Source organism: Bombus huntii, chromosome 14 (genome assembly GCF_024542735.1).
Source record: "Bombus huntii isolate Logan2020A chromosome 14, iyBomHunt1.1, whole genome shotgun sequence".
Lineage (NCBI taxonomy): Eukaryota > Metazoa > Arthropoda > Insecta > Hymenoptera > Apidae > Bombus > Bombus huntii.
In genome coordinates, this window is record NC_066251.1 from 5,703,042 (window position 1) to 5,715,436 (window position 12,395).

The 12,395-nt window shown below is 35.2% G+C and overlaps 1 protein-coding gene across 5 annotated transcripts in view; it reads left to right on the plus strand.

The window, feature by feature from the left end:
* Nucleotides 1–12,395, plus strand: part of LOC126873107 (uncharacterized) — a 183,877-nt gene that overhangs the window by 144,363 nt on the left and 27,119 nt on the right. The window contains exon 1 of one of the 5 annotated variants that reach the window (XM_050633636.1): nt 7,501–8,302. The exons of the other annotated variants lie outside the window; for them this stretch is intronic. The gene's annotated coding sequence lies outside the window, so the exon portion shown is untranslated. Of the gene's footprint in view, nt 1–7,500; nt 8,303–12,395 lie in introns of those variants that run through there. 5 annotated transcript variants of the gene reach the window in all.

Genomic DNA, 12,395 nt, shown 5'->3' on the forward strand with positions numbered 1-12,395 from the left:
AACGTCAATTCAAACAGCAGATCTAATACACGTGTTTCGATAGACGAGCGTGATATGTGACGCATGAAATCGGTGCACACGGAAATATATACGCAGCATACAATCGTCTGATATGCGGTTCGTGGCCTGTAGTGTGTTAACGCACGACGGTTCGATCACGATTTTACGTAAATCTACATCGGCAATATGAATCTAGCGAATTTACGGAAGCGGCGAACGCGAAATCCATTCGAGAGAATAAATCCAATCCCGCCAAGGGAAATGAACAGTCTCTCATTTCCGATTTTTCTCTCACAGAAACTTGTAAAATGTGTTTTACACGCGCCACTGTTTTTATCTCGTCGAAGTTTTGATCCGCGGGGAAACGACCGACTCGTTCATGTTCGTCTCCTTCTTTCCAAAGAAAAAGAACGGGTGCAGCGTTCTTAATTTCGATCATCGAAACGTTACGATATTCTTCTTTCATCAAAATATTCATCAAATTTCTCAATTACTACGAATGTGTATCCTTGCGATTATAGTTGCCTGGCGAAAGTATCCCAACGCGTATAGAAATTCCTTATGAATATGTTACGCGCGTTACGTAAAACATTTGGAAATTTAATGCTGCAAAGAGACACGGCTATTGAATTGATTATGTTAATGAAAACGTATGTGCGAATATTACAATGAAATGTACCGTACGAACGAGATTTTTTGATGTTTTGCACAACGCACGAATTATCGCCGTACCGGTGCAGCAATTGAAGCAGAGGTCAAGAAAGACGGTTGTTTCAAACATTTTATTTAATGGAAAGGGTCATCGAGTAACAATTGGTTTTTATTTAAATGGAAGCCAGTGGTCGATAAGTGTGATAGAAATTCCTCGAAGAATTAAATCAAGGAATGTTAATTGTTAATCGTTCTCGTTACGAATAATCGTTATGAATGATTAAAATTTCGTTTGGCTACCGGCAGCCGCTATCGATGAGGGAAATTTAATTTTCTGATTAGCAGTAGCCGATATAAATGACCGGGAATTTGTTTGATAACCATTATCGACGTGAAAAATATTTTCTAGTTACATTCGGCTATTGTCGATTGTTAGCGACATTATAGATAGAACGGAGTTAAATAAATTGAATAAATATACCGTTTCATATGATAAGAGTAGAGACATAATGCAGAGCTTCGATTCGATAAAAGAAAATTTTCAATCCTTCGAGTCGTGCCGCCATTGACGCCAAGCAGCGGTATAATAATTATATAGAGTCTTATGAAATGATTTTAATTTGATTTTAATAAAATGATTTTAAATTGAAGGAAAATGAAAAGAAAAAAAAATATATATGTACGAACTATGATAATTTGCTGCGCATTTCTATGTTTCAAAATCGTTGTTATATTTTGTGAAAATTATTTGTCTGGAAATGTTAATATTTGGTAAAATTAATTTAAATTAATATTTAACGTAATATTAAGAATTAGGTTTTATGATGATTATAAGCTATAACTTTTCAAGTTTCCTTTACAGCATCGAACCTTAATCATCTACGAGTATCTGCGAATAATTTCACGATTCACTGTATATTCCGTAAAAGTAATTAGAAAATCATAGATTTGCATAAAAAACTTGTTTCACGTGAAATTTTTATTGCCTGTATAATCTTTTTTCTGATGAATATTCTCGTTAAGCGTATGCTTTGATATTTCAGCGAGGCAAGTGCTTTACGTGTAGCCTGCGTTATTTCGATAATTCTTTAATTTTCTTCTGTACCGGTAGCTCGTAAGAATATTTCAAAATTCAACCGCACGTTGCATATTTCACGCTGACAATATTAACGCTTCGAGGAGCTTGCCTCTAACTGCATCATGCACAACGCTGGCTATGCCAGTGTAAGTATAAATTGGAATATAAACTACCTTTTGTAGTGCAAAAAATGCATTATCCTCTTCTGTCGTTCATCTTTCTCTCCCTTGCGTATTCTTCGTCGATTTATTTTCACTTTTTCCTTTTATCTCGAGGGAATTCCGTCTTTCTTCCTCGGTTTTTTTTCTTCTTTTTTCCTCTTATTTTCGCAGAATTTCTCGGCGACATCTCATTTATCTCTCGACCGCGATATTATCTGTTTAGAATTCGTGAAATAAAGTCGATCTCGTTGGAAAGAAAATTGAGAAAATTTTGGCGCCAATATTAAGATTTGAAATTCTTTTTAACATGAAGATTCACAAATTTTCCAATTTTTCACTTTTTTTGGATTAAACGAAGTCCCTTAAAAAAGTCCTTGGAAAAATTTCAGCAAAATAAAATTCGTATAGTAGTTTCCATATTAGAGGTCCGCCGATGTAGGTGCGTGTCTCGTGACTCAAAGCTACTCACGTACTGTATCACGTTCCGCTATATTTTTCTTTGCTGTACGGTCCGTGTCTTTGATCTATTTCTCGTTGTAACTACTCTAATTGCAACGGTTTCTCTAAATTGGCAGAAACATACTACGAACACGTTTCATCTATAACATTATATGTATGTACAGTTTTCCCTCTGCAACAATATAGAAACATAGAACGTGTATTACGTGGTTTCACTTTTTAATTAACGATCATCTAGCCTTTCTAGTTGTCGGTGTACTTGCAGAGCTTGCATTAATGATGCATTAAAACTTCGCAAGTTCTAATTGCGCCTTATAATTAAAGATACTTTGAAAAATTGCGTTAAATCGATTAAGAAAAGATTGTTAATTAACTCGAAAAATTGCATTAAACGGACTTCAAAAGATCTACCGGGCTTCTACAACCGGCGATCAAAGTTACTTTGAAAAATTGCATTAAATCGATTTTAAAAAGTTGCATTAATCTTTCACAATTTATCATTGAAATTACTTTGAGAAATCGCATTGAATAGACTTTTAAAAATGTGCTAGATTTATAATTAATATTATACCACTCGCAATTAAAAAGTTCATTGGAAAAATTGCACGAAATCAACGTAAAGGAAAAGTTTGCTTTGAGGAAAATCACACAGTGACTATAAAAGGTATTGACATACGCCGTTATTTTCCAGTGAAGCGTTGTTTTATCACGTTCTTCGTCTCATTTCGATGATGATGAACTTCTGTAGTCGTACAAAACGGTGTGCCAGTATTAAGTGTAACTGGTGTATAAAACCGACTTTCTAATTTTGTGAAAATGTGAAAGCAGAAACGAATTTTTAATATTCCACACTATTTCAAGTCAAGTACATAATCCAATTATAATATCTTTATTGCAATGCAATTACAACACCTTTATAATCCAGTTATAACACTAACGCTATAATCCTATCGGTCGTATGAGAATTATAAATTACAATACTCTGAAGAAATTATAGAAAATCGAACTCGATCGATCTTGTATATCATTCATCGGTAGTTTAATTGAAGTTTCATGTCGTCTGAGTTCGTCGTATGTTAAAATGCGATCGTAATGATGAATGAAATCGGGTCCGGTGAATTTTTCATTAAAATATCAGAGAAAACAATTTCGGGATTTATCCGCGGTTTTATTGGTCGTCGTTGAGTGATTCTACGGTGTCGTTTGTCTCACATTCGTTTAACGAGTCCTCTTGAGACCTGTCAGTTGGCATACAGCAAGTTCGTTCTTCACCAGACAATTCCCGCTTCTATCGCTACGAATTTATTAAATCCAGTTCTATACGTCCGTCCTCCATCCCCTTATTTTCGTTCGAATATTGAAATACACGTGGAAAATAGTTTCCTAGGAAATTAGGCAGCCCGCTTACGCGTGCATTCAGGTCAACTAATTACAGCTTGTCTTACCCACGCTGTGGTTTGTCTTCTTAATGAGAAACTCGAGAGAACAGACCATTACGGCGATCGATTGGGTTTTGTTTTTCTCTTTAATTCGAATTTATTTGCCTCGAACATTTCTTGAAATATTCCCCAATGGGGTCGTGTATCTGCCTATACGCGTAAATATGGAAAATTAATTGTGCGTCAAATTATAATAGATTCGGATTTTCGAGTAATTCTTTGGCTGAAAGGTGGAAAAGTGCAATTGGATTTTCGTGTACAGAAATATTTTTCAAGCTTCCCGCATTTTAAGATACGTAGATATGGAAGTTAAGCTCCTATTAAATTAGATTTGGATCTGATTCTCTGTTCGAAAAGTGGAGAAAATGGAATTGCATTTTCGAGTATGAAAATACTTCTCAAGGTTCTTATGTTTGGAAATACAAAGATATTACAAAAAAAAAAAAAAAATGATTATCCGTTAAATTGCATCTGGACTTTCACGCTATTTTTCATTCAAAAAAGAAGAAAAAAAAAAAAGATGGAAGGTGGAATTGAATTTACAGGTATGAGATTATTTTTTAAAGTTCGCGTATTGAAACGTGGATAAGGTGTTGGATCGTAAATAGAAGTTTGCTTTTTCGATTATAATCAGCACGGAGATTCATTCACGGTTGTACATTCTCTTTCCTGTGAACAAAACCGTGCATTGTTCATACACCATTCGAAGGAGTGGAAATTAAATTCTCATTGGACAATGCACGCTTTTCCTTGACGAGTTTCACCGAACGAAACGACTAACTACTTTCCCTAATCCTGTGCTTTTCTTTCATAATAGTGTTCATGTCTTTTGTTGTAAGCTTGTTCGCTTTGCATTTAAGTGGATTAATTCAGCAATAGGAATCCCTTGTAACTACAATTCCAATATAACTCCAGCGTCTTAGAAGCGGATTAGAAATAGCAATACAGATACTGCAACGAGAGATGTATCAGTGTCAATTATATCTTCATTACCTAATCTCCATCTTAATGATCTATATCTATAATTATTTAAATGCATATCAACCTTTGTCGTCAATTAAATTTTTAAAATCTGTTTGACTGAATGTCTGAGCCTGGAGAACGTTCTGTGAGCTAAGTTTTTCCATCGGCGAACATAATTCCTGATAACTAGATAACGAATTTCCCTGGAAATTCATATTTTTTCAGAGTATGATTAATAAAGTAGAAAATTGTTTTACCTACCAAGTATTATAGGGAGCATTATACTTTGGATATTTTCTACATTTTTTTCACATCATGTGCATTCTATGCAATTTTGCATTTTAAAATTTTCACGGATGCATAGAAAACCTCGGTCTATCGACAATCGCTCGTTTTTTCCAATTTCATTCTTTACATAAAAAGGGTAAAAATAAATTTATCATAATTCTATAACAAAATAATAAAAAAATAAAATTTTCTAAAATATGATAAAGGAATGCGTTTACGTGATCTGTAGAAATCTGTATCTGCATTCCACGTTATGTTTGCATAAATATAAAGCATAACTATTAGCATGCAAGAGTGGCATTTTAAAATGTCTGAGAAATGCAATCGGCTTATGCCACGCGCTCGCCGGAAACGTGCTTCTTTTGTACATATCTGCCTTTGTGGCTACCCTCGTATACCTGTTCGCGATCCAACACTCTGCATAAACTGCACCAGTCACGGTATCATGCTCTTCTGACTACCTGCTTTTCACGAGTTCACCGGAAAAGTTACCTGGATTCAAAAAGTTACGTACCCACTGAAAAAAAAAATATATACAAGGTGGTTGGTAACTGGTGGTACAAGCGGAAAGGGGGTGATTCTACGCGAAAAAAGAAGTCGAAAATATAGAATAACAATTTTTCGTTTGAGGCTCTGTTTTCGAGAAAATCGCCTTTGAATTTTCGCTCGGTACGCGTGCACTTTATCACGTCTCGTTATAACGGATCTCGCTGTAGATCGTTGTCTCGATGGAAAAATGAAAAAAAAATTTTTTATTCTATATTTTCGACTTCTTTTTTCGCGTAGAATCACCCCTTTTCGCTTGTACCACCAGTTACCACCTTGTATATATATGGAAACAATTTGGAAGGGTTGATGCGATCATCTCACGAAGATGTATATTTTATTATCCTATCAAGATCAAATGGATTTTGCGATAACTCGCGTGTGTTAGTTTTTAGTTGGTTTTTGCATATGTTAAGAGTGGAATTTGAAGTTAGTTATCGGAAATTAAATTTGTTGATACAAAACGTTAGAGATATCTCGCAGAATAAAACACAGGTGTTCGATCAGCTGGGAAAATCTGTCTTCAAATATTGACACGGGCAACATCGCAGGTTCTAGAAATTGAGATTTTTGTTGTAGATGACGCGTCGTTGTTATTTAACAATATGCGTAACACATAAAGACCCGCAGCTTGGCTATTACGCGCCCTTACGTTAATTATATTCACATTAAAATGCAGCCACGTATGACTGTACAACAAAATAATTTTTATTTCTTCGATAGATCCACGTGAAACTTCTACAATATCAACAATGAACATTGTACTTGATATATTTGCGCTCTGTACATTTTTGAATTATTATATTTTCCGCAAATGCGTAACGATCCCTTGGCTTGATATATTAAAAACATACATATTTTCGCAGTACTATAATTAGTATTATACTTTGAATATTCTATACGCAGAATGCAGCCGAATAACGTGCGCAAGCAGGAACAGCGATTCCTTATGAAAAAATAAGAAAGGAATATGGAATGACATTTTTTCATATATCGTTTCGTTTTTTTGAGAAAATCGAGTGTAAAAATTTATCGAGTATATCTGAACATGGCTAATTCCGAATTGGACAATAATAAATAATTGATAGGACAGATACAATTATTCTGTAAAAATAAATCGAAGACGTAGAGTAAAATTATCCCGCAAAACGCTTTGCTTCTGAGAAAAATAAATTTGAAAATTTACCATAAGCGTATACTAGGCCAATTGTTATCTAAACAGGCCCAGACTCTATTTTCTTGAAAATGAAGCCTTAAACGTAAATTTTATTCGCCATCTTTTACTTATTTTCGCTATATATATATACTATATTTAGAATATTTATTATATTATATTTAGAATAAATTACTGACTGATCCTATCCAGTCGGTAATTAGCCAAGTTCAATTATACCTTGCAAATTTTCAAGCTCGGTTTCCTCGACAACGGAGCGTCGTGCCGCATGAAAAAAATTTCATTATGTATCTTCTTATCTTTTCGTAAGGAAACACGTCGGTACCCGCTTATAAATATTATTCGACTGTACTCTATATTTTTGCACGTTTGTATTCGTTCTATGAATTAATGTCGCTTTATATTTCCATGAAAGTATAAAATTCCACAGCCTAATTATTACACGCTCTTATAATATATACATCCACGTTGAAACGCAGCCATATGCGTATAATCACGTACAACAAACATTTTTATTTCTCCCAAAATTTATCGCAATAATTAAATTTTCATAACGAAAGAAATCGCTCGGATGTCCAAGCTTCATTGATAAAAAGGCAGACTGTAGAAGGGTACGGTCAAAACGAAGTGCTGGAACGATGGGGGCGTCCGGTATGGTGGGGGCTAGACGGCAGCTGTTTGCTCGACCGCCGAGGGTCGCGTTCCATGTGTACCCGCCAGTAATGCCACATCGTTGTCGCCGGCTCTGCAACGAGTATCGTGTGTTTATCCATGAAACTCGTGTCGAGAAACGTTCGTGAAAAATGTGACGTTTAGCCTCCGTGAAAGTGTGTTCGTTAGTGTGTGCCTTGGAATGAATCGGAGAAAACTACGACTGAGAAAAGGAAGAAAATAAAATGGAGAAAACATAACCACCCGGTAACGACAAGAAACATCGAACATGAAGAGGTTGGAGGAAGAAATTGTTGATCAGTGTTGTGAGAACTGGTTACGCGGTCGAGGCACGTTGGTCGACGACTTGTAAGGAGATTCCGAGTTGGCGGTGAAACGTGGTGAATTGAGAAACAGAATGAAAAGTGCGTGGAAGGTGACAGGTTAAGTTTCGAACAGGGGACGCTTGCCTCCAAACGGCACTGCTCGGTCGGTAACGCGCGAGAAATCGATTGTTTGCTTAAAGAGTAAACGTTCAAATAGCATATCGCAGTTTCTTTTATCTATAGTTAAAAAATTAATTGATAACGAGTTACCTTGTATTTATTTTTCAAGAGTTTGACGAATTGAATTTAGTATAAGGTTGTCAAGAAGATACAGGTTATGTAAATTTTTTTACGAACGATAATGGCGACGTAATTGCTAAGCAAACTTGATCGTCACTTAATTAGTCATTTCATAAATGTGGACTGCATAATGTTCATGTACAGGTCGTTAAAATGAATTAACCTAGTTAGAGAGGTATAAGGTGTCGATCTACAATTGGGATCGTCACCGTGTCACAGAGTGTACACAAATATCACGTGTCGCGAGTGTAACATCCAAAATACAGGTAATCTATTACGCTGACAGGCGTATCTGGTATCGAGACAGTCATTTTTGCCACGACAAGTATTGGAATTTAATATTTATCGTCAGATCAATCGATACGTCAGTCAAATATTTTTTCCTCGTACATATTGTCGCTCGATCTACCTTTTCAATTGGAACGATTAATATATTATCAAATTTTTCTATAAGAAAGAAAATTATTTTTATCGTATTCTTCGTACTTAACCTATTATTATTTGAAACGATTAAAGTAACATCTGAAGAGACTTTTCTAGAAGAAAAAAAATTATTTTTATAATATTTTATTAACTTGCATTTGCGAAATAAGGTTGAGAATGAGATTTTCGAATATATGCGAAGTGTGCAACCGCGTTATGGCAGAAAATGGCTGTCGTCAGACAAGAGTACATAGTTCCTTTTCCTTCTTGGGAAACACGATGAACGCTATCTCAACTCGAATGGTCGACTTGCTCTCGATGGTATTCGAGAACGGTAGTGAACGGACGCACGTGCGTCCTTGCGAGGTAAACTTCTATGCATGGAAGGTTGCATAACCATAAGTCGATTCGTTCATGGACATTTTCCCACCAGTTTTAGGTATTTTCTTTCGCTTTTCTTCACATTTCTCTTGATATCCCAAAGACATCGCCTTTTCTCTTTCGACTATCTCATATATAGAATTTTCGAAAAACGTATTAAACGTTGCTTCCATGGAGAAAAACATTTTAACTTGATCAAGATTAATTCAACATACATATATGTATATGTATATATTTATTTTCCTTTAATTGAACACTTTAATTAAATAATAGCAACGAAGCTTAAATATTAAAGATATGATATTTTGTAAGACCAGAGAAAGATCATTATTTTTTAATATTTTTCCGAGGAAAATAATGCATACATACATAGTATGTGGTCATTGAGCGTTAAGTTTAACTGTTCGTAAGCATGTTATTTACTATAACGTTAAGCTTAACGCCCACTGGTCTGGTCGTTCGTGTTAGTAACGCGTTGTGCAGCAGCGTTAGTAAATGGTTAAGGTTAAGCGCGTACGTTATATTTCTTAGAATCAAAATTAAAAATGATTACGTGTCTTTTCCTGGCTTTAATGCCCGCCCAGCAGCGATTGAGTCACTGTTTATTTTATGTTATAATAATGAAGCGAAGGGCTGACTATAATATGACAGCAAAATCCACTTAAACAATAAATTCGTTATCAAAATCATGTACATATATTGTTTGATGGAATAATAACACTTAAATGTAACTTAGAAAGTAATAAACGTGAAACAACTACATGAGTCAGAATTGATCCAGCCTTCGCCGAGGGTTAATATTTTAGCTTCATCTCTATCATATGATCTCACGGCAGTTTGCCTTCTTCTCGTTATTATGATTCACCAAACGACGAGTTAAAAATTATTATCATGAAAAATTATTATCATGAAAAATTAGAGGGACGTTACTTACAATAGCACGTCTCGACAATATTCATCGTAGGTGTGAGTCTTGTATCCTCGTAATCTTATATTTTTATGGACACAAAGAAATAGTAAAACAGATAGATTTGTAAATATTACGACTTATATAAATTGTTCAAGTTGCCAAAATCGTATTTGGTTGTTAATTTCGCATTGTAATGTAATAATTAGGTTGCAGATATTTACGCGTATTTTTATTAACAGGAAGAAATGGAATATATCAAAGAATACTAATTGAAATACTAAAGAAATAAAATATTAAAAATTTCCAATTAGAACGCTAAGGTAATAGAGGCTACATAGAGATTTGTTTTTTATTATAAATCTTCTAAATATTATAAATTATATATGTACGTTGTATAACGGATACCTGATTTGCAACGTTTTGTACATTTTTAAGTATTACGCGTATTCACAGTCTAGTGGTATCTTGATGTTCATCGTGTTGCTATGTTTTTGTAACACGTCGTTCGAATTCATTAAGTATGCGTCTTGAGTCAGTTGGAAGAGCTTGACGAGCGGAAGGAGGCGTTCGTCTGGTGTCAAAGAACCGTAGTTTCACGCGGCAAAGGAAGTAGATTGCAGTTTATCGTAGACGGTGTTCCGATAAGGGAGAACGCCTCAAAAGGATCCATTGTTAACGTTTTCATCTGTCCAAGGCCGTTCTACGTTTTAATTGCCCTAATTCTCGCGTATCGTGCGCTTTATTAGAGAATTTTTTTTTATTTTACTTTATCTCAGCCCACTAGTCCGGTATTCTTTTTTTTAGCGATTTGTTCGTTCCTATAGATTCAATGAATTACGCGTTCTATTTGGGAATTTCATAATAACCGAGAAATGATCCGCTGAAAACAGGGTTCTACTTCACTTTATCGAAATCCGCGCCAAAATAATGGAATCTATCAGCGGTGCAAATATCCTACAACACACATCACTGAGTATATTTAATTTTGATAGAATATTGGATTTTTGAATAAGCAACTTGAATTTATAAACACGATTCATTCACTCCACAAGAAACTACGTATTGTTCGTAGAAAATCATTAGTTTCTCGTTAACTTAACGTGTAAAATAAATATAATACCACACATAAATACAATATAAAATCAAATAGGTACACGTATACGATATATGAACAATATATGTAAATATTGAAAGGATTAGTTCAATTTTCAACATCGATAACAACTTTTGTCTTAATCTGTCCGCGGCGAGGATCCAAGAATTATCGTAAAAAATTGTTATTTCCTCACCTGACGTTTCCCTATTAGTACTTTCCTTAACGATTCATTAATTTCACGGTCGATGGCTTGCTGGTGGCACGCGATTCGTTACGGAACAACGCTATATTAACAATGCCAGAGTACAGTAACTTCAGAGAAAATGGATTGTAATTTATCGACGAGATATAACGAGCACGACGCGATAAAAGAGGACAGATGCTTTAATTACTCTTTGTCAGGGTCAGGAGAGCTTCCAGGCTTCCTTTCCTTTGATATCGTATTTTTCGTCGAAATCGGTATTCGTATTCCTTTTGCGAGATTAACAAAGAGGACACGTGGTCGTTCGATTCCTAACCCGGCACATCGAACCAAACGTGGCTTATAAAAGGCCCCGTTAGCCGCAAATCGTTTTTTCAGGATTTCTGCTTCGGTGACAGCGCGTCGACGCTTGTGCAGAGATAAAACAGTGGCTTGGATGCCCGTTTATTACTCTGTCTTTTGTATCCTTTGCCCTCGTTGCCCTTTCTCCTGGTTTCCCGCGCCTGGATCCCCAGGAACAATGTTCGTTACCTCTGATCGCTCTCGAATCGAGGTTCACACATTCGCATCCGATTTTCGCTTGCCACAATCTTGTACATTAACGAAGATTTTTCATACAGCACTTGTCTCTATACTATTGTACTTTGCATAAATTTTTATACTTCTATATTTCTGTATTTATACTTGTATAATTTGTAAAACAAAATTCTAATTAATAATAGCAAAATAAATAATAATAGTAATAATAAAACGATAAATCTTGTTATAAATTAGAATTAGAAATATAAAAAGATACATATTACATTATATTACATTATTCGTAAGTATTAGGCATTCAAAGCTTATGATTTCGTGGAAGACACAATATTAGTTGAGATCAGACATTGTAAGTGCCATAAGACAAATTTTAAAAGCTATTAACTTAATTATATTATGTTAACATAAAACGTGAAACATTTTTTTGATTATCGGCAATCCTCGTCGGTTTTTATTAATTTCAGGTTGCTTATGAATAACCATTATCGATGACGGAAATTTCATTTTGGTCATCGAATGTTCATTTGGTATCGAGGGGAAGTGGGATCGAGCGGCGCGGAAAATCACGACTCGGCCATAAAATGATTTTTCTCCTGTCTTTTCTGTTATTCCCTTCAGCACGTTCCAAAGGGTGATTAATCCAGCTCCATCGAACAAGAAAACGCGAAGCAATTTTCCGTAATGTAATCCACTTTCGTTGCTTGGAGCTCTTAATGGTGGCGAAAAAGTTGCTTCGACAGGGAAGTAGTAAAAGTTCTAATTTCATTCGACTGCCGAGGAAAGTAATATCCTCGGATTGAAGCCCATCCG